We start from the raw sequence: 25,495 nt of genomic DNA, 5'->3' as shown, positions 1-25,495 counted from the left end.
ATAAACATGGGGAAATAGTTTTACTTTGTGTTATGACCTATCCACTCCCAGTCTTTATTCAAGCCTAATGTAATGGTGTCCAGTTTGCAAATTAATTCCAATTCAGCAGTCTCTCGTTGGAATCTGTTTTTGAAGTTTTTTTGTTGAAGTATTACCTCTTTTAGGCCTGTAATCGAGTGACCAGAGAGATTGAAGTGTTCTCCAACTGGTTTTTGAATGTTATAATTCTTGATGTCTGATTTGTGTCCATTTATTCTTTTACGTAGAGACTGTCCAGTTTGACCAATGTACATGGCAGAGGGGCATTGCTGGCACATGATGGCATATATCACATTGGTAGATGTTTTATTAGGAACTGAACACAAGGTTTTTTAATGGAAAGTGTTGAGCAACCTTATCTATAGGTCTCACACCTGCACTGCCTTTAATTAAAAAAAAATTCTACAACCAGTGTATTTTTTTTCAACCAATGTATTTAAAACACCACTAACGCATTGTTTTATTCACTATAACAGATAGCAGCAGAGATTCCCTTATGAACTGGGACTGGGAAAATTCAAGTTTTTGGTAAAACCTCCTAGTTATTAACCTCTGAAAAAAGAGATTTATAAAGCAAATCCTGACAGAGCTTTAAGAACTATACATCCGCATTACAAAACAGACAATACTAAAATACATGGGTACACAGAAGCCATCAGGTCCTGGAAAATGTAAAGCCCCTTCTTGCAGTTCCCTGAGATTTTGCTAGTTTGCAGAGTCCAACAATCTCCTTTACAGTGCATTTTCTTGGATGATAGGCTTCTTCATAGTTTGCAGAAACTGCATGATTGTTCTGAAGTTCACAATATTTATTGTATATATTAGGGCTGTCAAGCTATTAAAAAAATTAATCATGATCAATCGCTCAATTAAACAATAGAATACTATTTATTTAAATATTTTGGATGTGTTCTACATTTTCAAATATATTGATTTAAATTACAACACAGAATACAAAGTGTACAGTGCTCACTTTATTTTTGATTACAAGTATTTGCACTGTGCAAAAACAAAAAAAATAGTATTTTTCAATTCAGCTAATACAAATACTGTAATGCAATCTCTTTATCATGAAAGTTGAACTTACAAATGTAGAATTATATCCCAAAAAACCTGAATCCAAAAATAAAGCAAGGTCAAATTTTAAAGCCTCCGAGTCCACTCAGTCCTACTTCTTGTTCAGCCAATTGCTCAGACAAACAAGTTTGTTTACAGTTACAGGAGATAATGCTGCCCACCTCTTGTTTACAATGTCACCTGACAGTAAGAACAGGTGTCAGTATGGCATTGTTATAGGCAGCATCGCAAGATATTTACATTCCAGATGCGCTAAAGATGCATATGTCCCTTCATGCTTCAACTACCATTCCAGTAGACACACGTCCATGCTGATGACAGGTTCTGCTGGATAACCATCCAAAGCAGTGCAGACCGACATATGATCTTTTTCACTATCGAGTCGGATGCTACCAGCAGAAGGTTGATTTCCTTTTTTGTTGTTTTGGGTTCTGTAGTTTCCACATTGGAGTGCTGCTCTTTTAAAACTTCTGAAAGGATGCGCCACACCTCATCCCTCCTGTAAATGCAAACAAACTTGTTTGTCTTAGCAATTGGCTGAACAAGAAGTAGGACTGAGTGGTCTTGTAGTCTCTGAAGTTTTACATTATTTAGTTTTTGAGAGTAGCTATGTAACAAAAAAATCTACATTTGTAAATTGCACTTTCACAACAAAGAGATTGCACTACACTACTTGTATGAGGGGAATTGAAAAATACTATTTATTTTGTTTATCATGTTTACAGTGCAAATATTTGTAATAAAAATATTCAATTTTATTTAATTTATAACACAGAGCACAATATATGTGAAAATGTAGAAAACATCCAAAGTAGTTAATAAATTTCAATTGCTAGTCTGTTGTTTAACAGTGCAATTAAAACTGCGATTAATCATGATTAATTTTTTAATTGAGATTTTTTTGAGTTAATCGCATGAGTTAACTGCAATTAATTGACAGCCCTAGTATATATTAAACTACATAAAAATTATTGTAAAAGAACATTAAGGTTGCAAAGTCAAGCACCTAATAGTTCAGAAATGTCAGACTTAATTTTGCCCTTATGGGCATATGTGTTATGATAGTCTTTAATTACATATTCACATACTATTTTTACACAGAACCCCTTCCTCATTCAGTGAACAGGACAGCTCCTAGAACCCCCTCTTTCACGTCTCTCCTCACGTCTCTGCAGTCTATGTCAGGTGGCTTCCTTCTTCTCCTCAGGGCCAGCATTGGGAGTACTGGGAGGACAAGTGAGAGATGGCCTCCTAGTTGTTAGTTCTGGAGCCTCACCCACAGCAGAAATTGCAGGGAGAGTTCTGAGCAGTCCATGCAACCCTGGATTGGATCATGCTCTGTCTGGGTGTATGGTGCACATAGAGTTCAGTCACATATAGGAGCTGTGATGGGATGGAGTATGCCCAGTATAGATGGAAACCTTGGTGAATTTAGCAGCCAAACGCTAGCAACTCTCTAATGAGCATGTGCAAATTATGATTTTTATTAAAGGCCAAAATTTGGCCAAATTAAGGTATTCTTTTCCCCCTCAGGAATTGCAAAAGATACATCCCTGACCCCAGCATGACCCCCAGCTAAATTTCAAGTCCCTACTCCAGAGCCTGGCGGAGCTAGAGTTTTTCAGAAAAAAATCTGACCACACATTCGTTAACATGGGGGAAACAACTTACTCTTCCCTCCTCTTGTTCTCGAATGGCTAACAGTTTTTGCAGAAGCTTGTCCAAGAAAATTCAGCCTGAGGCAGACACCCTGTCTTGGAAAATTTCAGCCCAGCAGTTAAAGTTTGACAAAATTTTATTAGGAACTGAACTCAGAGTCTTATAATGGGAAATGTTAGATAAACTTATCTATAGGTGTCACACCTACACTGCCTTTAATTTAAAAAATTGTTAATACAGAGTTAAGGTGGTACAGTTAAAGTAACTGAAAGTCATTAACAAAAAACAAACAAAAAAATCCTGTATTTGTTAACGTTTAAGAACTTTATAAAGAATAGCATCCTTCTCCTTTATATTTTGTTATTTTGGTGATCTTTTGCCTTTATTTCCTTTCAGCCTGCCTGGATTATGTAGCAGTATGGAACTAGTTTTTATAATACAAATCTCAGATGTGGACTTAAACACTGAAAAGATTCTGTTAAACCTCCTATGCTTAATATACTGTTTCGTTTTCCATAGAGTTGATGGTCTATTTTTAATCTCTGCTGTGGAGAAAAATACATCTAGATAAAACACCACATGCTTTGCCCTAGGATTTCCTATAAAATTGCAAATAGAATTTTGTTAACAGTTTCTGCAGGTATTGGTCCTGAAAAACTAGGGAACACTAGGTCATAGACATGCTTTTCTATATGAAGGGACAGAAACGTTAGATACAGTAACAAGATGAGAAAGGTTTCAGAGTAGCAGCCGTGTTAGTCTGTATTCGCAAAAAGAAAAGGAGTACTTGTGGCACCTTAGAGACTAACCAATTTATTTGAGCATAAGCTTTCGTGAGCTACAGCTCACTTCATCGGATGCATCTGAAGAAGTGAGCTGTAGCTCATGAAAGCTTATGCTCAAATAAATTGGTTAGTCTCTAAGGTGCCACAAGTACTCCTTTTCTTTTTAAGATGAGAAAGGGAATTAAATTCATTACTCAAAAATGGCAAGTCGTTTTAAAAAGTGTATTTTACAAGAGGTTGCACAATGAAAAAGTAAAGTCTGAGCATGTAAGAGAATACTTTTGATAATATGAACATATATAACTCAACTAGATGAGATATCCTGGGATATTTGAGAATCAGCTAACAGGCCTAGTTTACTACAGATAATTATTTTTGAAAGTCTTGGAGAGCTAGGGAGAAAGTAGAAAGTGGAAGAAAAGCAAATAGAGGGCTGATATTTTTTAAAGTGAAAGTGGTCCTGTTAGATTAATGTATATAATTAGTAACGCTGTATTACTCTGTATTACTACTCTGAAACTGTATTAAGAGAACATTTGCCATATTGGCCCAAATGTGAAGTCCCTTCCTAGGTACAGAAATCCCTTTGGCTTCAATGAGAGTTTTGCATTAGTAAGGAACTCAAGGCTTGGTCCATAGCAGAGAGTAGAACTATGAACAAACAGTAGCACACTTGATTTCTTTGTTTATATATAAAGCCACAGAAGTAGCGGAGGAAGTGAATATGCAGGTGATATATATTTGGAGTTTAGTAAAGCATGAAATCTGACTTCAAAAGTTCAAATTGGCTTTGATAGGGGAGGCACTATCATGTGGCTGAAAAGCTGTTCAAATTAGCTGGCTAATGCTCCAAGACTTTAATGATCCAGCAAGCTCCTCAGCCAGCTCTTTAAAAACTCTTGGTTGAAAGTTATCTGGACCTACTGATTTTAAAATGTCTCACTTTATAAGCTGCTGTTTAACATCCTCCTGAGAAACTAGTGGAATGGAAAGAGTGTTGTTCTCATCATATAATCAGACTGTTTTTTCCTCTCAAATACTGAACAAAAATATTGACTAAACAACTCTGCCTTTTCCACATTGTTATTGATAGTTCTACCATTTCCATCAAGAAATGTACCATTTCTGTTGTTAGGATTCTTTTTTGTTCCTAATATACTCAAAAAACTCCTTCTTATTGTCCTTCACTCTGCTGGCCGTAGATTATTCTTTCTGTCCCTTTGTTCTCCTTATCTGTTTTCTACAATTCCTAGATTCTAATTTATATTCATTAATATTAACTTCCCTTTTCTTCTGTTTGTTACATATATATTTTATAGCTGCCTTCACTTCCACTCGAAAAAAGGTAGTTTTCTCAATTGTGGGATTGTGGCTTTCTGGGCATCTAGTAAAGTGTACTTAAATAACTCAACTATCATTCACATTTTTCGGATTAAATTCTTCCTCCCAGCTTAGCTGCACATAATTGTTTTCAGCTTTGTGAAATTGGGCCTTTTAAAGCACAAAGTATATATGGTATTGATTGGGACTTTATTCTGTTTGCACATTATAAGTGTGATCAAGGAGTGATCACTTATGCCTAAAATACCATTAATTTTTAGTTCTTTGATCAGTTTTTCTTTATCTGTTAAGACCGATTCTAATATGGAATTTCCCTGTGTTGGATGAAACACCATTTGAGTTAGGAAATTGTCATCTGTAATATTTACAAATTACAATTTTGTCATACTGGAAGCATGAGACCTTCTGAATATGTCACTCGAACTGAAGTTCCCCATGATCTCATAGCATTTTTCCCTACACATTTTAGATAATTGCCTCAGGAGCACCTTGGATGATTGGAAGATGATTAAAGAGATGAGTACTCATAACAGAGAATGCTCAACTGCCAGCCCGCTCCCTGGGTTTTAAAAAAAAAAAGTTCATGGAGGATAAATCCATCAATAGCTATTAACTAAGATGGTCAATGATGCAACCCCATGTTCTGGATGTGTCTAAACCTCTGACTGCCAGAAGCTGGGACTGGATAACAGTGGATGGGGTCACTTGATAAATTGTCCTGTTCCTTTCACTCCCTCTGAAGCATCTGGCACTTGCCATTGTCAGGAGACAGGATACTGAGCTAGATGGACCATTGATCTCACCCACTATAGCCATTCTTATGTTTTGTTCTCCCTTTTAAATTGAGGGGGATCCAGCTCAAGCACCTCTACTGATCACAACTTTGGTAGTAAAACAATTAGGAGTCCAGTGGCACCTTAAAGACTAACAGATTTATTCGGGTATAAGCTTTCGTGGATAAAAAAAAACCCCACTTCTTCAGATGCATGTGCATTTGAAGAACTGGGGTTTTTACCCATGAAAGCTTATGCCCGAATAGATCTGCTAGCCTTTAAGGTGCCACCGGACTCGTTGTTGTTTTTGTGGATACAGACTAACACAGCTACCCCTCTGAACTTTGGCAGTGTGGTATCAGGAGAGAGAGAGTATTTCAAGTTGGAAGTTCCCAAATCATTTATGGCTTTATAGGTTAAAACTAATCCCTGAAATTCAATCAGGAAACTAGCAGGAAGCAAGTACAAATCGTGGAACATCTAATCTGGCAGCTAACTCATTTGAAGCCATTTAGAAACGTGGTGCCAAAGTCTACATATAAGACTGTAATTCCATTGCCCAAAGGACACAGGCAGATGATATCTAGAAAAAGGGTTTGGCTTCAGAGCTAGCAAATGGTACCACCACAGCTGCTCATGTTGCACAGAGGATTGTTGTTACTAGCTAAAATATCCTCATAGGCCCAGTGAACAGTTTCAGTCCATTAGGGACTGAATTACTGGCAGACAAGACAATGAAACAAAGCCAGTTGCCTGCTACCATGAGAACGTTTAAGTGGGTTTCTGCTTAAAAGTAAAGGGTGCATAGCTGGATACGCCTTAAGTTAACTCACTGGTCTATGTTTTCTACCAAGATCATCTCTGTAATGAAGAAAATTGTCAGTGTACCAAGAGATAATGTAATGAGGACATTTTTTGAACAATATCAGAGAGAATGGAAATATTTTATAGCTGACGGTACCTCTAAAGTGGTTAAAATGAGAAATGCAAAAGGCAATTTTCCTGAGGCTGAAAGATGCAATGAATCATTTTATGTTCATTTAGTACTGACATTTTGCACAAAAATTCACATGAACACAACTTTCACAGCTACTGTTTTAATCAAAATATTATCTTGTAGGTGTTTGTCTCTGTCTGAGGGGTTGGAGCAAATGCGGTTGTATCGTAGAGGTTTGCAAATTGGATACAATTAACATAGGCTTGAATAGAGACTGGGAGTGGTTGAGTCATTATACAAAGTAAAACTATTTCCCCTTGTTTATTCCTCCCCCCACCCCACCCCTCATCATTCCTCAGATGTTCTTGTTAACTCCTGGAAATGTGTTGGAAATGGCCCACCTTGATTATCACTTCAAAAGGTTTTCTCTCCCCCCACCTCACTCTCCTGCTAGTAAAAGCTCATCTTAAGTGATCACTCTCCTTACAATGTGTATGATAAACACCCATTTTTTCATGGTCTGTGTGTATATAAATCTCCTCACTGTATTTTCCACTTTATGCATCTGATGAAGTGAGCTGTAGCTCACGAAAGCTTATGCTCAAATAAATTGGTTAGTCTCTAAGGTGCCACAAGTCCTCCTTTTCTTTTTAATCAAAATATGGTAGATCTCAGCCACACAAGTAATACTTTGAGAGAAGGAAGTGGAACCAGTGGGAAGCGCATGTGCCTGCGGTTCTCTCAGTTTGAATGTGTTGTCTGTTGGTGCGCTCGTTGTTGGCCTATGTAACTAGCAATGGGAGAGACTGAATCTCAGCTTTTCAGCAACATTCAAGGAGTTCAAATGCAATTTTCATTGCCGGAAAGACAAGCAACTGTTTAATTTTTGAGGAAACCCCTGTTTTCTTGTCAAATAACCAAATTGGATTTTTGGCCACCCATGGACAAACAATCAGAAACCTTTTTTATTTTTTTTAAACCTGACTGCCTGCCATAAGTTTTGGCAGGTGACTATGGTAAGGCCTGGATATTTTGAACAGATAATTAGAAAAGAAATGTCTCTCTTCTGGGTGCTTTACTTACAGAGAGCTAGTCTGAAATATTTCCATTTCCACTGCTACCTCGTGAAGGCAAGACACAGAGATCTAGAGGGGAAAAGCAAATAAACTGCACTGTATTAATAATTACGATTCAAACATTAAGATACTATCCAGTAATATATACCTTGTATATATTTCATTACACTCCACTAGACCTTCGAGCTAACAGAACATTGGGAATCATCAAGAAAGGGATAGATATTAAGACAGAGAATATTATCTTACATCTATATAAATCATGCTATGCCCACATCTTGAATACTGCATACACAGGTGTGGTCACCCCATCTCAAAAAAGATATATTGGAATTGGAAGAGTTTCAGGAAAGGGCAACAAAAATTACTACTAAGGGGGGATATGATTGAGGTCTATAAAATCATGACTGGTGTGGAGGAAGTAAATAAGGAAGTGTTATTTAATCTTTCTCATAATACAAGAATTAGGGGTCACCAAATGAAATTAATAGGCAGCAGGTTTAAAACAAACAAAAGGAAGTATTTCTTCACACAACGTACAGTCAACATGTGAAACTCCTTGCCAGAGTTGTGAAGGCCAAGACTATAACAGGTTCAAAAAAGAACTAGATACATTTGTGGAGGATAGGTCCATCAATAGCTATTAACCAGGAGGGCAGGGATGGTGTCCCTAGCCTTGGTTTTGCCAGAAGCTGTGATGGGCAACAGGGGATGGCTCACTTGATGATTACCTGTTCTGTTCATTCCCTCTGGGGCACCTTGCATTGGCCACTGTTGGAAGACAGGATACTGGGCTAGATGGACCTTTGTTCTGATCCAGTATGGCCATTCTTATGTTCAGACTCTTGCCCAACACAAACAGGGAAGAATTCAAGCTGTGGTTCCCAAATGTTTTTTCCCCATGCAATGAAATGGGCTGCCCTCTCCAACGGACCTCTCTCATTTTGCTTTATAACTGAGATCACTCTCTTTCTTTCTTTCTTTCTCTCTCTCTCTCTCTCTCTTTCTGAGATAAGCAGACTAAACAAAACATGTATCGTAATCTGTTACTTTTACGTGAACTAGAGTCAGCAGTACACATATTTTGCAAGACTTCATGTATTTTATTGAGTGGTCAATTCTTCACTTTTAAAGTCAAAGGGAATTTTTATATCGACTTGAATAGGAGCAGGATCATACAATGTTTCCTTCAACCTCTTATGAAGTTTCCTTGGGCTCTAGGACTGTATGTCTTCATCTGCCACTAAAAACTGGACTAGAATGCCTCTGTTTGTTGCCCATATTTCTATATACCCTAGCTGTTATATGAATGATATTTGAACTCTACATTTCCCATTCTACATGAGAGGCACATATATGCATGTACCACACTTGACTTGAAATCTGTCAAAGCTCAGACAAGTAGAATATCCAGGTAGAAGAGCACACATACCACTTGCTGCTATTTCTAAACAAGACTTAAGTGAAGAAAAACAGCTCACATATCTCATATACCCCTGCTGTCCATCAGAGGCAAGGGCTATTAACCTTAGAGCAGTGGTGCCCAGACTTGTTCCACCGCTTGTGCAGGGAAAGCCTAGGCCAATGGGAGCTGCTGGAAGCGGCGGCCAGTATGTCCCTCGGCCCATGCCGCTTCCCTCAGCCCCCTTGGGCTGGAGCAGTGAACCACAGCCAGTGGGAGCCACGATCGGCCGAACCTGCGGACGCGGCAGGTAAACAAACCGGCCCGGCCCGGCAGGGGCTTTCCCTGCACAAGCAGCGCAACAAGTTTAGGAACCACTGCCTTAGAGGCATACTTCTCAGTCCATCTTTTTTCTCAGGTATTTGGGGAGGGGAAGAAATTTAGTGGAATTGTTGATTAATATTGTTATTAACTGAGACTAGTTTTTTGTGGTGTTTGGACAGTTCATCAAGATTATTGTGAGCTTTTTATTTTTGCATTAAATATTGCTTATTTTCAAGTTTTATAAAGTCTACAGGGCTTAAAAAACAATAAAACAAAAATTAAAAGAGCACAAGAATATAGAAGAGGCAAGATACTTGAAAATTAAGCTGTGGAGTTTGAGAGAATGAATGCCTTTCTTACTTCAGCATTTTCATCATCTCACTGTAGCTCAACCATGGACTTGTCTCGCTTAAGGTTTGTAAAGCTTTTTATTGATCACTGAAAATTAAAAATAAAACACAACAAACCACATTGTCCATGGCACAGAGGATTGAGAGAAAAACTCACCGATTTCATGCCGTCAGATCTTTGTTTGATCAATTGTTAGTGACTCAAAACAGATTTACAGGAAGTTTTTTTGTGAGATGGTCTAACAGTAGGTGGGGTCCCCAACTGTCCTAACTTTTCCCTTCCATGCTACTTCACTCTAAATTCTGGCCATTTGTTACGAGATGTAAGACCGTAAGTGCTATTGTTTGTTTTTATATTCTTCTATATTAGGTGACACACACGCTTTTTCAATAGAAGTTTTCTTTCCTTTTGCTTTTGGCAAACGTTACCAGGTATCAACCATTCTTTTTCATTTGTTTTTATAAAAATGTCTTTTCTAATGGCTGGATGTTTTAGATACTGTATATGGGAGATTTCATTCTAAACGTTTATAAAGCTGTAAGGACCCAATATAAAATTGCTACCTATAAATCATACCAATATGGTCACTACATACTGTGATAAAGTTCCTCCTCTGCCTTGGTGGGTCCTGTGCTTATTGGCGAATTTGCTTGCCTCAGAGGTTCACAGCAGCCCTCAGTTTGGTCACTTTCGTGGCTCAAATCTGCTGTTCGCTCAGTTAGCCTCATCACTGGCCAGCATGGGGAAAAGGAAGAAGAACAATTCCCGCAGTCTCTGCTGATCCACCTAGTGGATTGGGGAACAGGCCAGAGACCTTCCCCTCTGGTGGAACCCACAGTCCAGGTCAACTCCTCTGGTATCAAGTAGGGAGATGGAGGAATGGGGGGAACCCGGGCCCACCCTCTACTCCGGGTTCCAGCCCAGGGCCCTGTGGATTGCAGCTGTCTACAGTGGCTCCTGTAACAGTTGTGTGGCAGCTACAACTCCCTGGGCTACTTCCCCATGGCCTCCTCCCAACACCTTCTTTATTCTCACCACAGGACCTTCCTCCTGATGTCTGATAATGCTTGTACTTCCCAGTCTTCTAGTAGTACGCCTTCTCACTCTCGGCTTCTTGCTCCCGGCTTCTTGCACGCACACCACAAACTGAAGTGAGCTCCTTTTTAAACCCAGGTGCCCTGATTAGCCTGCCTGTCTTAACTGATTCTGGCAGTTTCTTGATTGGCTGCGAGTGTTCTAATCAGCCTGTCTGCCTTAATTTTTTCCAGAAAGTTCCTGATTGTTCTGAAACCTTCCCTGTTATCTTACCCAGGGAAAGGGGACCTACTTAATATATATACTTAATATATCTGCCTTCTATCACTTCCCTGTAGTTGCGGGACCTCCTGGTCAATCTCCTCCTGGCCCTGGCTAAAATGGCCATCTATAAAACCAGGGTGAGGAGGTTGGCTGATGGAGTCTCCTGTGACTGTGGGGTCTATTTCTGATCCTCCGTTTGTTCATGTATCCGGGCAGAGTTCCTCTGGGTCCACTGACTCCCTTGACGCCTTTGAGGAGCAGTGGGCACTGTCCGGGGTTCTCTGCTTGGTGTTCCTGTCCAGTTCCCTTCGTTTGACCTTTTGATCACACTCCTGTCCCTGTTATTTCATTAGTTGTCCCCCGAACGCATTTGATGTCCAGGTCCTATGGATCCCCCTCTTAGGCTGGGGGGGATCCTTTAGCAGTGACACTTCCCAGATCCCAACAGGATCATTCTCCTGTAGCCATCTGTCCTGACCCTGTCACAAGACATATGCCAGTTTTGTCTGGCAGAGGGGAGATGTCTTCTTTTTTGGAATCTCTAAATTTCACTATTTTTAAGTAAAATGTTTAATTGCTATATTTTTAAGTAGCTACACATATGACTCATATGAACCCTAAGAACCAAAACCTGTTTCATGTAGTGGTAAATCCAGCATGGTTAATTTCTTATGCAATGCATAAGGTAGTATGACTGTTCTGGGATATGGTCCCAGTAGCAGCAGTGAGTCATTGACTGCAGCAGAAGTAATGATATGAGAATCTATTTATTACTGCTTTTCTAAGCATCTCGCAGTGAGTTCATCTAGAAATTATATAATTATTCCTTCTGGATGATTTTTCTTATTGGTTTGTAATTACAAAATATTCTCAGAACACTTCTGTATCTTAAAATTAAGTCTTCGGAGTTGTATGAAGAACTGTGAAATTAAATCTTACCTTGTTTATATTCCATTGTACTTCATTTTACCAATTAATAATATAGCTTTCTAGATGTTGAAACATGACCTTCACTTTTCCTGGAGAACCATTTCTGCATCATCCACTAGTTAAATTCATTTGTAAATGAATCTTGAGCTGTATCATCCTTTCCTGCAGAAGAATCTAAAGGAGGGGACAAGTTCCTTGGGGAAACTCCACACAGGAGTACTAGCTTCTTGTCCCTGGGAGGGAACACTTCACAAAGCTTTAACGAAGGCATCTTGACCCTCTTAATGCCTGGTTGTCCCAACATTAATGAGGAAATCCACCAGCTTTTATGGTGTGTATGCTGCTGCCCGAGCCATCCTTACTTGTATTTATTTTCATAAACATGCATTCCTTTACTTGCAACTCTTTGGTATTAGTGATAGAAGCAGAAGCCTAATAATAGCACAACACCAATACGTGTCTTTAAAACAAGACATTGACTAGATGACTTAACTGTTCCCAGTAACTTTTACTTAAAGTGAAATTTTGGTTGTCTTTTCCAATCCTATTTCAAAGGCATGGAACACTTGCAAAGACTTGCCACAGTTGCTACTACAGCCCAGAAACATTAGGTCAGTAGGTCTGCTGTGTCCTTACATGGGGCGGTGTTCTGTGGACCTGTGGAATTTACCCTGCAAGTACCCCTCTGCCGTTCTGTGGAGAGAGCCATGACCGAGCTTACTGTTAGTTTCAAGTGATTCCTGTATATTCAGCCGTTTTCTAATATTTGTCTAGGTAAATGATTGTATCATTGCCAGATGTTTGGAATATTCATTTAAGCAAATAATACAGCATAATGAATCCTGTAGAAGTCAATCCAACGGAGACTATAGAACAGCGGTTCCCAAACTCTTTGCCTGCATGACCTCATTTTTAGATTTACTGCTTTGCTTCCTGCGACCCCAGTCAACCTGAAGGATGCCACTTTGTAAACAAAATGGCATCTTCTGCTCATGGGACCATGACCCCATCCGCTGATGGTTGCAACCCATAGTTTGGGAACAGCTGCTGTAGTCTTCTGTATGCCCTTTCCTCTTCCCAACTCTCCTGTACAGCAGAAACAGTATTTTCCTATGTCTTGGGTCTACTGCTCTCACAGTGAGACACTGGATTTGCCTTGTGTTAACCTGTAGAATGTATGGATTAGCACAGGGAATTCAGTTTGGCTGTGTAAATACGATAGCATGTTAACATATCCTGAACAACAGCATGGCAGGTACAAAGAAACTCGTCTTTAATTTACAATGGAAATATGTATATGTCCCTTAACTGTCTGTAGATTTGAAAAAAGTGAAAAATTGGCCTATTAAATTTCAGCTTGCATGCCCAGAGTGCTGAACTGTTCACTATCACTGAGAAGCTCTCCTCTTGTAGCTCTTTCTAGGAAGTTAGATTTTTACTCTCCATGTTTGGGGGAGGAGGGAAGCAATTTAATTGTATCCTCCTATCTATAACTTATTCCTTAACACATCAACATGTGCTGAGTTTGAGAATTTTATAATATTCAGGAAATGGGAATTAGTGGGTTGTTTAGAAAGAGCTACATTCAGTGTTTATTTTTCAGTTACATAATGTAATAATTACCCTATTGATATTTATACAGAATTTTGCTGTAATATTTACTATATATAACAGTTTTTGTCAATTCTGTTTTGTTTTTATCATTTCATTACTGCAGAAACAATGACCAGATATGAGTAGGGAAATCTTAATTTATAGTTGTACAGCATTACAGGAGTTTGTTGTTTTCCTAAGAGCTGTAATTCTTGTTCTGTTTGAGTAAAAGTGTTTGTGGTTAAGAAATTTCTTTGCTAAGCCTTCTTTTCCTTGCAATACCGCCACATTTTTCCTGAAAAGTGTAACTAGAAAACTAGAGCTCCCACACCTAGGTGAACTCTGCAGGGAAAACATGTCTAAGGACCTGTGGGGTTGTTGTTAAGGAGAAAGGGTATGAATCTGGATGGCTAAGGGACACTTCTGATATAAAAGGCTGTCACAACTGGTTCCAGTCCTGTTCTCTGGAGGGGACACCAGTCTGTCATGAGCAGATCCAACTGCTGAAACCCACCTGCCTCATAGCCCCCCTGTGACTTGTCACTGTTCCTAGCTCTGGCTCTGTAGTACACTCCCTGGTACAGACCTCAGTATGATACCCTTCTTGGGCAGTAGGACCCATTGGCTACCAGGACCCTGGAACTAGTTCCTGAGCCATCCTAAGCCCCCCACTAATGAGTATAAGTTCAGACTGAATTTTACCTTATTTAAAGGCTTCAGGGTTTAGCTCACTGAAAGTACAATAATTAATTATTCTAATATCTTTTAGAGGTATTGATTCAAACTAAAATATGGAGTGGATATTTATTTTGTTGTGCATTATGTGAGAAACAAATTAAGTAGTACTATATAGACTATATATAGTCTATATACTGTACTATACACTATAACTCCCTGAGGCTGGTAGACAGATAACACATAGTTCTTCTCTCCCCATGACTGACTGGTTTCTTGGACATCATCCAATTTTAGGTACATAAACACATTTTCAGAAAGGTTTACTGACCTGAAAGACCACAGTCTTTGGTTTACTTATTTAAAAGAGGAAGAGGAAGAGAGAGAACCTCATCTGCCTTCAGATGGAGTTCAACAGCAGTATAGAAAATGGGGAGGAAAGTTTGAAAAACTAAATTTAGATTCAGCTGCTCTACTCTTTTCTGCCCCTGTGCTCAATGTAGCAGAACTGGCACTGAGAGTGTTGACCCTGTTTTGTGGCTCTGTAAAGCTGGGGGGATAGGGGGCAGCACCTCATGCCCCTCTGAACATACTGTGAGTTGAGGAAGCAGTAAATCACCCTACATTTTTGCTGGTCTAATGCTGTAATTGGGTGTGACTTTAAAATGAGTTAAAATAATTAGCTAAAAGTAGCATGGCACTTGAGGATTTTCTGATGTTGTCTAAAGAGTTAAACTTCCACATTTCAGTTGAACTATGGGAATAAGGTGAATGTCTGGCTTATATAATTGTCAGTCTGGAAATTTCTACCTAAAAATATATATTTATTTTCAAAATCACACAGTTGTGGTATTTGCATGTACTGTTGGAACAAATAGATGTGTGTTACTCAGGACACTAGATCTTGCTCAGCGTCACTCAATACATGTTTTTGTAAATTAATACAGTAGTACAGTGCGGTACTATTTATTTCTTGAGTGCCTCCCACTTCGTCACTTATAAGTGCATGCTGGATACTAGTGCTGGAGAGCCACCTACTGGCCTGGCTTTGAGTAACACTTTGTGACCAATTAGTTAAACGTTCCACAGTCTCCACTGTCTGTGAAATCACGGGTCCCTTCCCTCCTCCTCCCCCCACCTTTAAATAGTTAATTAGTTTGCATTACTTTCTGGTTTTGCAGTGTTTAATGTACTTACACATTTTTCAATGTACTCTTCTTTGGATCAGTTATGGACTGTTATGACCTTTACCAGTTCCTGTTCTCAATATTACAAATACAGTTTAAAAAGAATATACCAGCATACTAAATTCTTCTGTTAGACTGAAAGCGCAGCTTTTGTTATGATGACTGTATTTCTTAGACTGCATTGGGTGGATTGGTTTTGTGTAGTGGCTACGTATCTATGAGACCTTCACTCTGAAACTTTAGCTACTTCATTTTTCCTAAACCGAACATGTATTTGTGCGGTGTTTCTCTATTGTGTGATATTTTCAGGCTGAGACTGCCTTCTTGATCGATTACTGTTTTAGGGATTCATTAGTGTGGGTCTGTAACGTATTTTGTTCTGTTATCCTGGGTCTTTATTTCTTTGGAATGGTCCTGCTTCTGACTGATAGTGAGTGATTTTAAGTCTCAAAGATAACCTACTGAAATCACTGAGACATGAAACAGAGCTGATCAGAAATTGCTAATTAAATAACATTGGTGTTGTAACAAGCCTGGAAGCAGGTTTCTGAGAGATTTGCAGGTCTGCAGAAAATAACAAAGAAACAGTAAATGCTATTTTGAATGCCAGTAGCATGCACTCTACTTAGACATCAGGAACCATAGCATCTTCACCAAGAGGCTTAAAAATCTAATATAGACACAGACAAGGCAGTTCAGACATACTGTGTGTAGTGAGGTGCCAATATGAGTTGGAAGCAGCGTAGCAGTCTGGCAGAGACCCTTTTGAAAGATTTTATGGGAAGGAATGTGGTTTGAGGTGGGATTTGAACTTCATCACCCAAGAACATGAAGACTGTTGCAACCATAAAGGATGTCTCAAACGCAGAACAAGAATACAAAGGGAGAGGACAGTTAGGAAGCTTGGAACAAGCAATGGGAGCCAATGAGGAGTAGGAAAAAATGAGAGCAGAGAGGTAAACAGGAGCAGTTTCATGCATACGCTATGGAGGCTGACCTGTCCAGAGCATAAGGAAAGGAAAATTATTTTAGTAGTCTCCTTTCCTACAGAATGGAGGGGAGATGCAAGGAGGACAGAAAGGAGGATAAAGCTGTCGTGAAAGCAAGAGTTGTCTATATAGATAAGGTTAGTAGTGGAAAGGATGGGGAGGAAAGGAGAGACTTTTAGGGCTATTGTAGAGGAAAAACCAACATGACTTGCACCCAAGAGTAGGAGAAGACGGAGAGAGAGAGAGGAGTTCAGAATTGTTTGACGTCAAAACGGCAAGCCTATAAGAGGGATAGTAATTGTTGAAGGTGGTGGACAAACTAAGTTAATTTTTATTGAAATTGACCTTGAAGTGATGACGTGAGATTCAGATATTATGAGGATAATCTGAGAATGGAAAGAGTAGGAGAGATGGAGAAAGAGCTGGCAGGCATTAGCTTGGCAATGGAAGCTGAAATTAAGGGAATGGATAAAGCCACCAAGGGATAGAGCACAGAAAAAAGAGACAAATAGAGCCTCCTATATTTTAAAAATATTTTATGTGATCATCTAATGTTATGATATTTACAATATCAGATGCTTTTTAGTTGTTGGAATATCACGTTCAACTAATTAATTAGTGGATTTAGCCTTCATTTGCTTAATGCACTGGCTATGGACTTAGGAAACCTCGGCTGTATTCCCTGCTCTGTAACTGGCCTGCTGGGTGAACTTGGGCAAGTCACTTCAGTTTTTTATGCCTCAGTTTCTCCAGCTGTAAAATGGGGACAGTGATACCTCATTTTTAAAGCACTTTGAGAGCTACTGAAGAAAAGCACTATTTAAGAGCTAAGTGGTGGTGTTACTATTTTAAAGTACTGTGCCTTAAATAGGATTAAGCTGGGGTGAATTTGCCTCAGTATTTTGTCAGAGGCAAAAAGGTACTTTTATCATTGTAGATAGTCCATACCCATCAGCAATTTAAACCTTACAAGAGCTGTAAGCCAGGTACTGGATCTCATTGTTGGGATGCTGATCACTAATTTACACAAACTACGTGAAGTATGCTGCAAAATTTTCATCTTAACTCTTCATTAAAACAATGATCATTCAGATGATAGACTCTAATCCTCCTGTCCTGTATTTCCTTCTTTCTCCCATTTGTTTCTTTTATAGTTTAATAGGGAGTTTTCCTCTTACCAGTTCAGGCCTCATATCCCAACCCAGAATTGTTTGTGTTTCATTCAAAATGTAGGAAACATTTTCAAGAACTTACCTTTTAATGTCAAAATATCAGAACACTTGTTTAAAAACCATATAAACTTCCCTGTTGTTTTTGCTTTGTTTTGCTTTTAAAAGCAATGGGTCCTGTGCCGGACATAGAGGTGGTTCCTTAGTGCTCCCTTGTACTAAACCCACCACTTCTGTTAAGCACTGCAGTCAGGAAGCCATTTGCAATGTTACAACTTTATTAAACCTATGCATTTATGAACAATACCCTATTCTTATATGGTAGGCAATGGCATGCTTTTTATGTACTGTCTGCATACATACATGTGTACAGATGTGCTATTTATATAGAACTTCTTTAACAGCTTTGTTGACAAGTGACATTGCCACAGACATCTTGCTCTGGATCTGCCATGTACAGTGTCTCCAGCACATCCCCCAATCCTACACCAAATGTTTCCACTCCCAGGGCTCCCTTCATCTTACCAAAGAGAAATCTCAGATTACTGGTTAGCCAGCTTTTTGGCTGTATTTGTGCAACTGGAGCAGCAGAAAGGAGCTAGAGAGGGGCCAAAATCTAGAAGCTAATATCTCTCTGAATCCTAACACCCTTCCTCACAAAACCTTGTGAATATGGGGTGATAGGGCACCACTTCCAGTGGGAATACATGTATTTAAGCAAGAATTTCCTCGTAAATACCAGCAGTGCAATCCTAGACCCATTTAAGTCAACTCCCAACTCTTCAGTAGGACTAGGAGTTCACCCCTGGATTTTCAGGAATTAAAGGTCCTTCATACATTAGTGTGAACAAAATCCAGTCACACAAACATTCACAGAAATGGTTACAGATGTGGCTGGCCAGATCAAATAACGATTCAGAAATTCACAAACCTACCTGTAACTTGTTTTCTACTGTTCACTTAGCTCTGGTGATAGTGAAAGAAACGTAACCCCAAATGAGTTTAATATAGTAAATGTACAGTTGTACTTTATTAATCACATGGGGTTAATATCATTAGTTGCTATACTATAAATGCTGGCTTTTTAGAACACAGTGCATTCAGTACAAGTGCAGAGTCAGGTATAAAGAACGAGCAAGGAATTTTCTACTAAACAAAGGGCCAGATTCTGCCACCCTTACATCAAGTAATATTAATGTGCAAATGCTCTCATTGATTTCAGTAGGACTACTTCTGTATTAAACCACTATTCAACATGAATAAGAATCAGGCCTTTAATCAAAAAGAACTATAAAATGATCCATGAAATCATGTCATGTACCTAAACTATTATTTATGTAAAGTGCCTTTCCACACTGATTGAAAAGATATTAATAGGGAAATTTGGGAGATGAGAAGCAGTTAAATCTCTCTGAAATACAATGGAGTAGATTATTTTTGTGTGTAAAAATGAACAAAAATACCCAGTGAAATCAGCAGTCTAAATATAGGCTCAAGACATTCTATAGTTCATTTGCTAAGGGAATAGAGAAGTGTATATATTTATGTAAAGAAGTCCAATAACTGGGTCAAATACTTACTTTATGAATTAAACAAAATGGCTTAATGAAGTAGTTAGTGCAAAAACATTCCACACGTCTGTTGTTTGTCTTCAGTCCTTGTGGCTGGACTGAAAGATATTTTAAAAACTTACCATGGACAGTCTATAAGTTGTATGAGACAAAGCCCATCTCTCCATACAGTTCAGCTTAGCCGATAAAGTGGAAAAATCTGTGGTCTCTGTAACTATTGTAAATTATTGTCATTTCATTCCTCTGTCTCCTATCTGTCTGACAGCAGGCCAGCACAGATGTTTGCCTTATATTTGATGCCCTTCACACACACTGTCTCAGCCAGTCAGAATTACAATAGCGCAAACAGGTTTGGTGTTTGGATTGCTGTCTTTTTCTAAAAGGTAGAATACTCGGTGTAATGAAGTATCAACAGTTTTTTTTTTTTAAGTCCAAGATGAAATAAACTATGGTTATGGCCAGGTTACCTACAAACATGGAGTACTTTCCTTCCCCTGTGAGAGAGAAGCACTTTCAACTAGTGGTTGGAATGTGAGACTGGAATCAGAAGATTTGTATTCTCTTCTAGTTTCTGATATGGACTCACTATGAGGCTTTGGGCAACTAACTTTGACCTGTAAGATGATCTGTGAGCTGTCCTGAGCTCCGTCCATGAAAAGTGTTTTATGAGATTAAAGTATTATTTTCATTACCATCTGTAACTGAGTCGAGTCTTTGGTTACTCTCGCACTGTGGACCACATGGTACCAATCGCTCAGATCGTAAAAGGAAAAGGGGAAATCCACTGATATCTACAAAGGAAAGCATCAGCAACAGGCTCCATCATTCAGAATGCTCTCTGAAGTGCACACACACAGCAGTCCATCAGTGGATAAATGAAGCTCCCTTTTATGGACACCCAACCAGCCAGTTAGCTGTAAAATCCCTCTTGGTAGCTGTTCTCTGCTTGCTTTACCTCAGGTAAAGAAAATGAAGTGAGCACCTGACCAAAAGAGCCAATGGGAAGGTAGAACTTTTTAAAATTGTGAAAGAAACTTTTCCCTCTGTCTGTCTCTGGGCTGCAGGGACATGGATCAGCAATGCTATAAGCAGAAATGCTGTGTAAGGTTTGAACCAGGTATGAAAAAGTATCTTCCATACCTAGAAGAAATTATTTGGATAGAGAATGTTTAGATAGACACTACCAGGTTTATTTCTTATTTTAGCTTGTGGATCTCCTCTGTGCTAACCCCGGATGCATAGTGATCAATGGCTCCATATCTAGTTGGCAGCCGGTATCAAGTGGAGTACCCCAAGGGTCGGTCCTGGGGCCGGTTTTGTTCAATATCTTCATAAATGATCTGGAGGATGGTGTGGATTGCACTCTCAGCAAATTTGCGGATGATACTAAACTGGGAGGAGTGGTAGATACGCTGGAGGGGAGGGATAGGATACAGAAAGACCTAGACAAATTGGAGGATTGGGCCAAAAGAAATCTGATGAGGTTCAATAAGGATAAGTGCAGGGTCCTGCACTTAGGACGGAAGAACCCAATGCACAGCTACAGACTAGGGACCGAATGGCTAGGCAGCAGTTCTGCGGAAAAGGACCTAGGGGTGACAGTGGACGAGAAGCTGGATATGAGTCAGCAGTGTGCCCTTGTTGCCAAGAAGGCCAATGGCATTTTGGGATGTATAAGTAGGGGCATAGCGAGCAGATCGAGGGACGTGATCGTTCCCCTCTATTCGACATTGGTGAGGCCTCATCTGGAGTACTGTGTCCAGTTTTGGGCCCCACACTTCAAGAAGGATGTGGATAAATTGGAGAGAGTCCAGCGAAGGGCAACCAAAATGATTAGGGGACTGGAACACATGAGTTATAAGGAGAGGCTGAGGGAGCTGGGATTGTTTAGCCTGCAGAAGAGAAGAATGAGGGGGGATTTGATAGCTGCTTTCAACTACCTGAAAGGGGGTTCCAAAGAGGATGGCTCTAGACTGTTCTCAATGGCAGCAGATGACAGAACGAGGAGTAATGGTCTCAAGTTGCAGTGGGGAAGGTTTAGATTGGATATTAGGAAAAACTTTTTCACTAAGAGGGTGGTGAAACACTGGAATGCGTTACCTAGGGAGGTGGTAGAATCTCCTTCCTTAGAGGTTTTTAAGGTCAGGCTTGACAAAGCCCTGGCTGGGATGATTTAACTGGGAATTGGTCCTGCTTTGAGCAGGGGGTTGGACTAGATGACCTTCTGGGGTCCCTTCCAACCCTGATATTCTATGATTCTATGCTTTTGTTTGCTTGTAACCTTTAAGCTGAACCCCCAAGAAAGCTATTTTGGGTGCTTAATTTTTTTAATTGTTTCTTTTAAGCTCTAGCAAAAAACCTAAATTACAGATGTAATTTTTCCCTTTTTGTTTTTAATAAAATTTACCTTTTTTAAGAACAGGATTGGATTTTTGGTGTCCTAAGAGGTTTGTGCATGTTGTTTGATTAGCTGGTAGCCACAGCTAATTTCCTTTGTTTTCTTTCTCAGCTCTTCCCCGGAGAGCGGGGTGAAAGGGCTTGACGGTACCCCACAGGGAGGAATTCCCAAGTGCTCCTTCCTGGGTTCAAAGGGGGTTTTTTGCATTTGGGTGGTGGCAGCGTTTACCAAGCCAAGGTTAGAGAGAAGGCCCCCACTTCCTGCACTCGGAATGACAGAGTGGGGATTCAGCCTTGACACCGTCAGAGGGAATAATTACCAAAAAGACAGAGGCCTGGTTTACATAACAAAATGTTACTGTGCTTGAATGTGATAGCAAAAACTGACCCAATGCTGAACAGAACTTGGCAGTCATTGTAGACCTGGACAAATTGTGTTCAGCATTGTGGGTGCTAACATGAGTGTGCACAATAGTGTTTGAGAATAATAGCATTTTTGTAGAGCCAACCATTCCAGAAACTTGTGGAAGTGCTATCAGAAGGATGTGCACATATATGGCAAGACTGTTTTTACCTTATGCCCTGCATAACATGGGTCACAGAATGGTGTTACAGTCTCACTGAATTGCTAATGCTGAGCATTTTAAATAGAAAAACATTATTTAAATTGGCTCATCCAGGGAATCGAGCTGCTTCCTTCAAAGGAGTAGTTCATGATGTTGAAAGTATCAGCATGGTTAAGAACAGATTTGGTTTTGATTAGCTGTAAATCAAAAGAGCAGGTTAAGAAAATAGTGTAGCTGGAGAGCACTGTGCAGATAATGATAGAAAATATGAGAAGAGCTGTGTGAACCCTGTGTGAAATGAGTGAATGTTAGGACTGGCAAGATTTTTTATTTTTTAGACTTAATCTTATTCTTTTCTTTTGGCTCAGCACCCTGGTGCCCAGCACCCTTCAAGATTTCTCCACAAGAGAATTTGATTTTCAATTATTATATCCAGTAGGCAAGGTATTCTTCTTTCTCCTCATGCTGCCAGTTATTGCTGATATCAAAGGGGTGGGCACAAATGGAAACATTTTATTGGCGATTGTAATCTTTCTGCCAGGAGCAGATTACGTGATACATTTTGGAAGGAAAGTGCAGTACGGTCTATAGCACCGGGCAAGCAATGCAATTGCTTCACTTTAGCATGAGACACCATACTTTTTATAGCTTATTAGTAACTTGGGTTTTGTGCAGCAATAGGTGAGAAAGGAGAGAACAATGTTTTTTATGTTAAAGACAATCCTTCACATAGTTCACTTGTATTGCTGCTTTTGCTAGGAAAGGATTGCTTGGCTGTCACACGCATCTGCATTTAAAAACTGTTGTTATAAGAATAGAGGGGGCATTTGAGATTTCCAACTGTGTCCTCCATTCTCTGGAGACTAGTGGAAATAAACCATTGTGAGATGACAAAACAGCCAGACCACATGAGATGTGCAGCTTCGGAAGGTTACAACTGATGGATTTAATAGAGTATGAAATAGGGAAGCAGAAACTCAGTATTTATTTTTAGTGTATTGTAGGGTAATGTTTTTGAGGTATTTATCTATCTAAAATTCATACAGTATAGTTTAAAAGATTTAAAAGATTATATTAATATATTTAGTATTTTCTCAGGTCTCATCTCTGCCAGGAGAATCACAAATCCATCTTTCTAATTTAGACTTGGGCAAGCACTTTCACTGCCATGTCATCAACTCTGCAGTAAAAACTTCTGCACCCTGTCTACCCTAAAGCATAGGCTGTTGGTAACACTGATGCAGCTATACCAGGGCTTCAGATGGCTACAAATGTCTTAGTGTAACTGTCCTCATGGCAGAAAATGTTAAAAGCAAACAACTGCAGGAACAACTGCTCTCTGATTTAATACATCTACCTGCTACTGAATGAATGTGTGGGAACAGGGTGAAGTAACAGTTCAACTGCTGAATGTGTTAACAGCTGAGATTTAAGGCAGTAATTACATCTTATGTTGAACAAGCAGGTAGCACGTCTTCTTCATAGTAAACAGTTATGATGAGAAGGGCTATCTTAATTTTGACGAGAAGACAATTGTAAAGGAAAAAAACCAGTGGTTCAAAATGAGGACTGTGTACAAAACTTCGAAAACTAACTATGCTTATATTGAATAGATGTGTTCTGCTGTGGAGGGAAATGAAACCAGTTAAACTATTATTTTAAAGTGATATGTGAACAGAGCTATGAGAGCTGATTCAGCTTCTCACACCCTCAGATGATCATACAGATACAGTGATGATCATACAGATACAGTATGTAAGTCGAGAGAGCAGAAGTCATAGCAAGAATCTCGCAAACCAAGCACTACGGCTGGAGCTCAGTGACATCAAGGGGAGTTTTGCATGCTGTGCCAGGAGAATATCTTAGTGGGGGGTGGGACTTATTTCTCAGTTAATATTATTTTTGCCTTTGAAATACGTTAGAGCTAGGCCTGAGTTACAAAGGTTAGTTCCATTTCCCATAGTTCAAGGGTGTTTTGGATCCGGATTCTAGTCAATTTTCAGTCATAATTTGAACACATTGCAGCCCTGGAATCATTCTACATGGTGAGTAGGGCAGAGCTCCACTTGGTGATGGACAGTTCTGGTTCTATTATCTCCATAATCTCTCCCCTCCTGTTACCCGGGGTTCTTTCAACCCAAAGCTCTTGGTAACTTTTACTCTGTGCGAGGTGGTGTCAGGAAATAAATCAGGGGAGACACGGACGTCCAACCGATAGATGGCTGGCACAAACAGGACAACACGGATTTGCGGATGATACTAAACTGGGAGGAGTGGTAGATACGCTGGAGGGGAGGGATAGGATACAGAAAGACCTAGACAAATTGGAGGATTGGGCCAAAAGAAATCTGATGAGGTTCAATAAGGATAAGTGCAGGGTCCTGCACTTAGGACGGAAGAACCCAATGCACAGCTACAGACTAGGGACCGAATGGCTAGGCAGCAGTTCTGCGGAAAAGACCTAGGGGTGACAGTGGACGAGAAGCTGGATATGAGTCAGCAGTGTGCCCTTGTTGCCAAGAAGGCCAATGGCATTTTGGGATGTATAAGTAGGGGCATAGCGAGCAGATCGAGGGACGTGATCGTTCCCCTCTATTCGACATTGGTGAGGCCTCATCTGGAGTACTGTGTCCAGTTTTGGGCCCCACACTTCAAGAAGGATGTGGATAAATTGGAGAGAGTCCAGCGAAGGGCAACCAAAATGATTAGGGGACTGGAACACATGAGTTATGAGGAGAGGCTGAGGGAGCTGGGATTGTTTAGCCTGCAGAAGAGAAGAATGAGGGGGGATTTGATAGCTGCTTTCAACTACCTGAAAGGGGGTTCCAAAGAGGATGGCTCTAGACTGTTCTCAATGGTAGCAGATGACAGAACGAGGAGTAATGGTCTCAAGTTGCAGTGGGGAAGGTTTAGATTGGATATTAGGAAAAACTTTTTCACTAAGAGGGTGGTGAAACACTGGAATGCGTTACCTAGGGAGGTGGTAGAATCTCCTTCCTTAGAGGTTTTTAAGGTCAGGCTTGACAAAGCCCTGGCTGGGATGATTTAACTGGGAATTGGTCCTGCTTTGAGCAGGGGGTTGGACTAGATGACCTTCTGGGGTCCCTTCCAACCCTGATATTCTATGATTCTATGAACACAAGAGTGCTTTCACTTAAAGCTAAATTTTACTTAATCTCAAGCATTTACACACGTCCGCTAAAGGTTAGTAAAACACCCCCAACCCTTGATAATTACCACAGCTGAGTGTGACTCTCGAGTGGCACAGCGGCAGGGTTCCAGTGGCCAAATCTTCCATCTGCAGGTGGGGACTGCAAGATGTATCCAGAGGGAGAGTCCAAAAAGAGTCCAACTA

The 25,495-nt window shown here is 39.9% G+C and overlaps 1 protein-coding gene and 1 long non-coding RNA gene across 5 annotated transcripts in view; one reads left to right on the top strand and one right to left on the bottom strand.

Annotated features, from left to right (window-relative positions):
• PDE4B (phosphodiesterase 4B) overlaps window positions 1-25,495 on the top strand; it is a 402,561-nt gene that overhangs the window by 261,064 nt on the left and 116,002 nt on the right. The gene's annotated exons all lie outside the window — the stretch shown is intronic.
• Window positions 1,138-25,470, bottom strand: LOC311524564. Its single transcript, XR_014712582.1, has 3 exons — window positions 25,378-25,470; window positions 7,695-7,756; window positions 1,138-1,615 (listed from the first exon to the last, which is right to left on the bottom strand). It is a non-coding gene; the product is annotated as an uncharacterized lncRNA (long non-coding RNA).

The sequence above is a fragment of the Lepidochelys olivacea genome, assembly GCF_965140295.1.
Source record: "Lepidochelys olivacea isolate rLepOli2 genome assembly, chromosome: 8".
NCBI lineage: Eukaryota > Metazoa > Chordata > Testudines > Cheloniidae > Lepidochelys > Lepidochelys olivacea.
The sequence above is the reverse complement of the archived record's forward strand: the minus strand, read 5'-3'. Positions and strand labels throughout refer to the sequence as shown.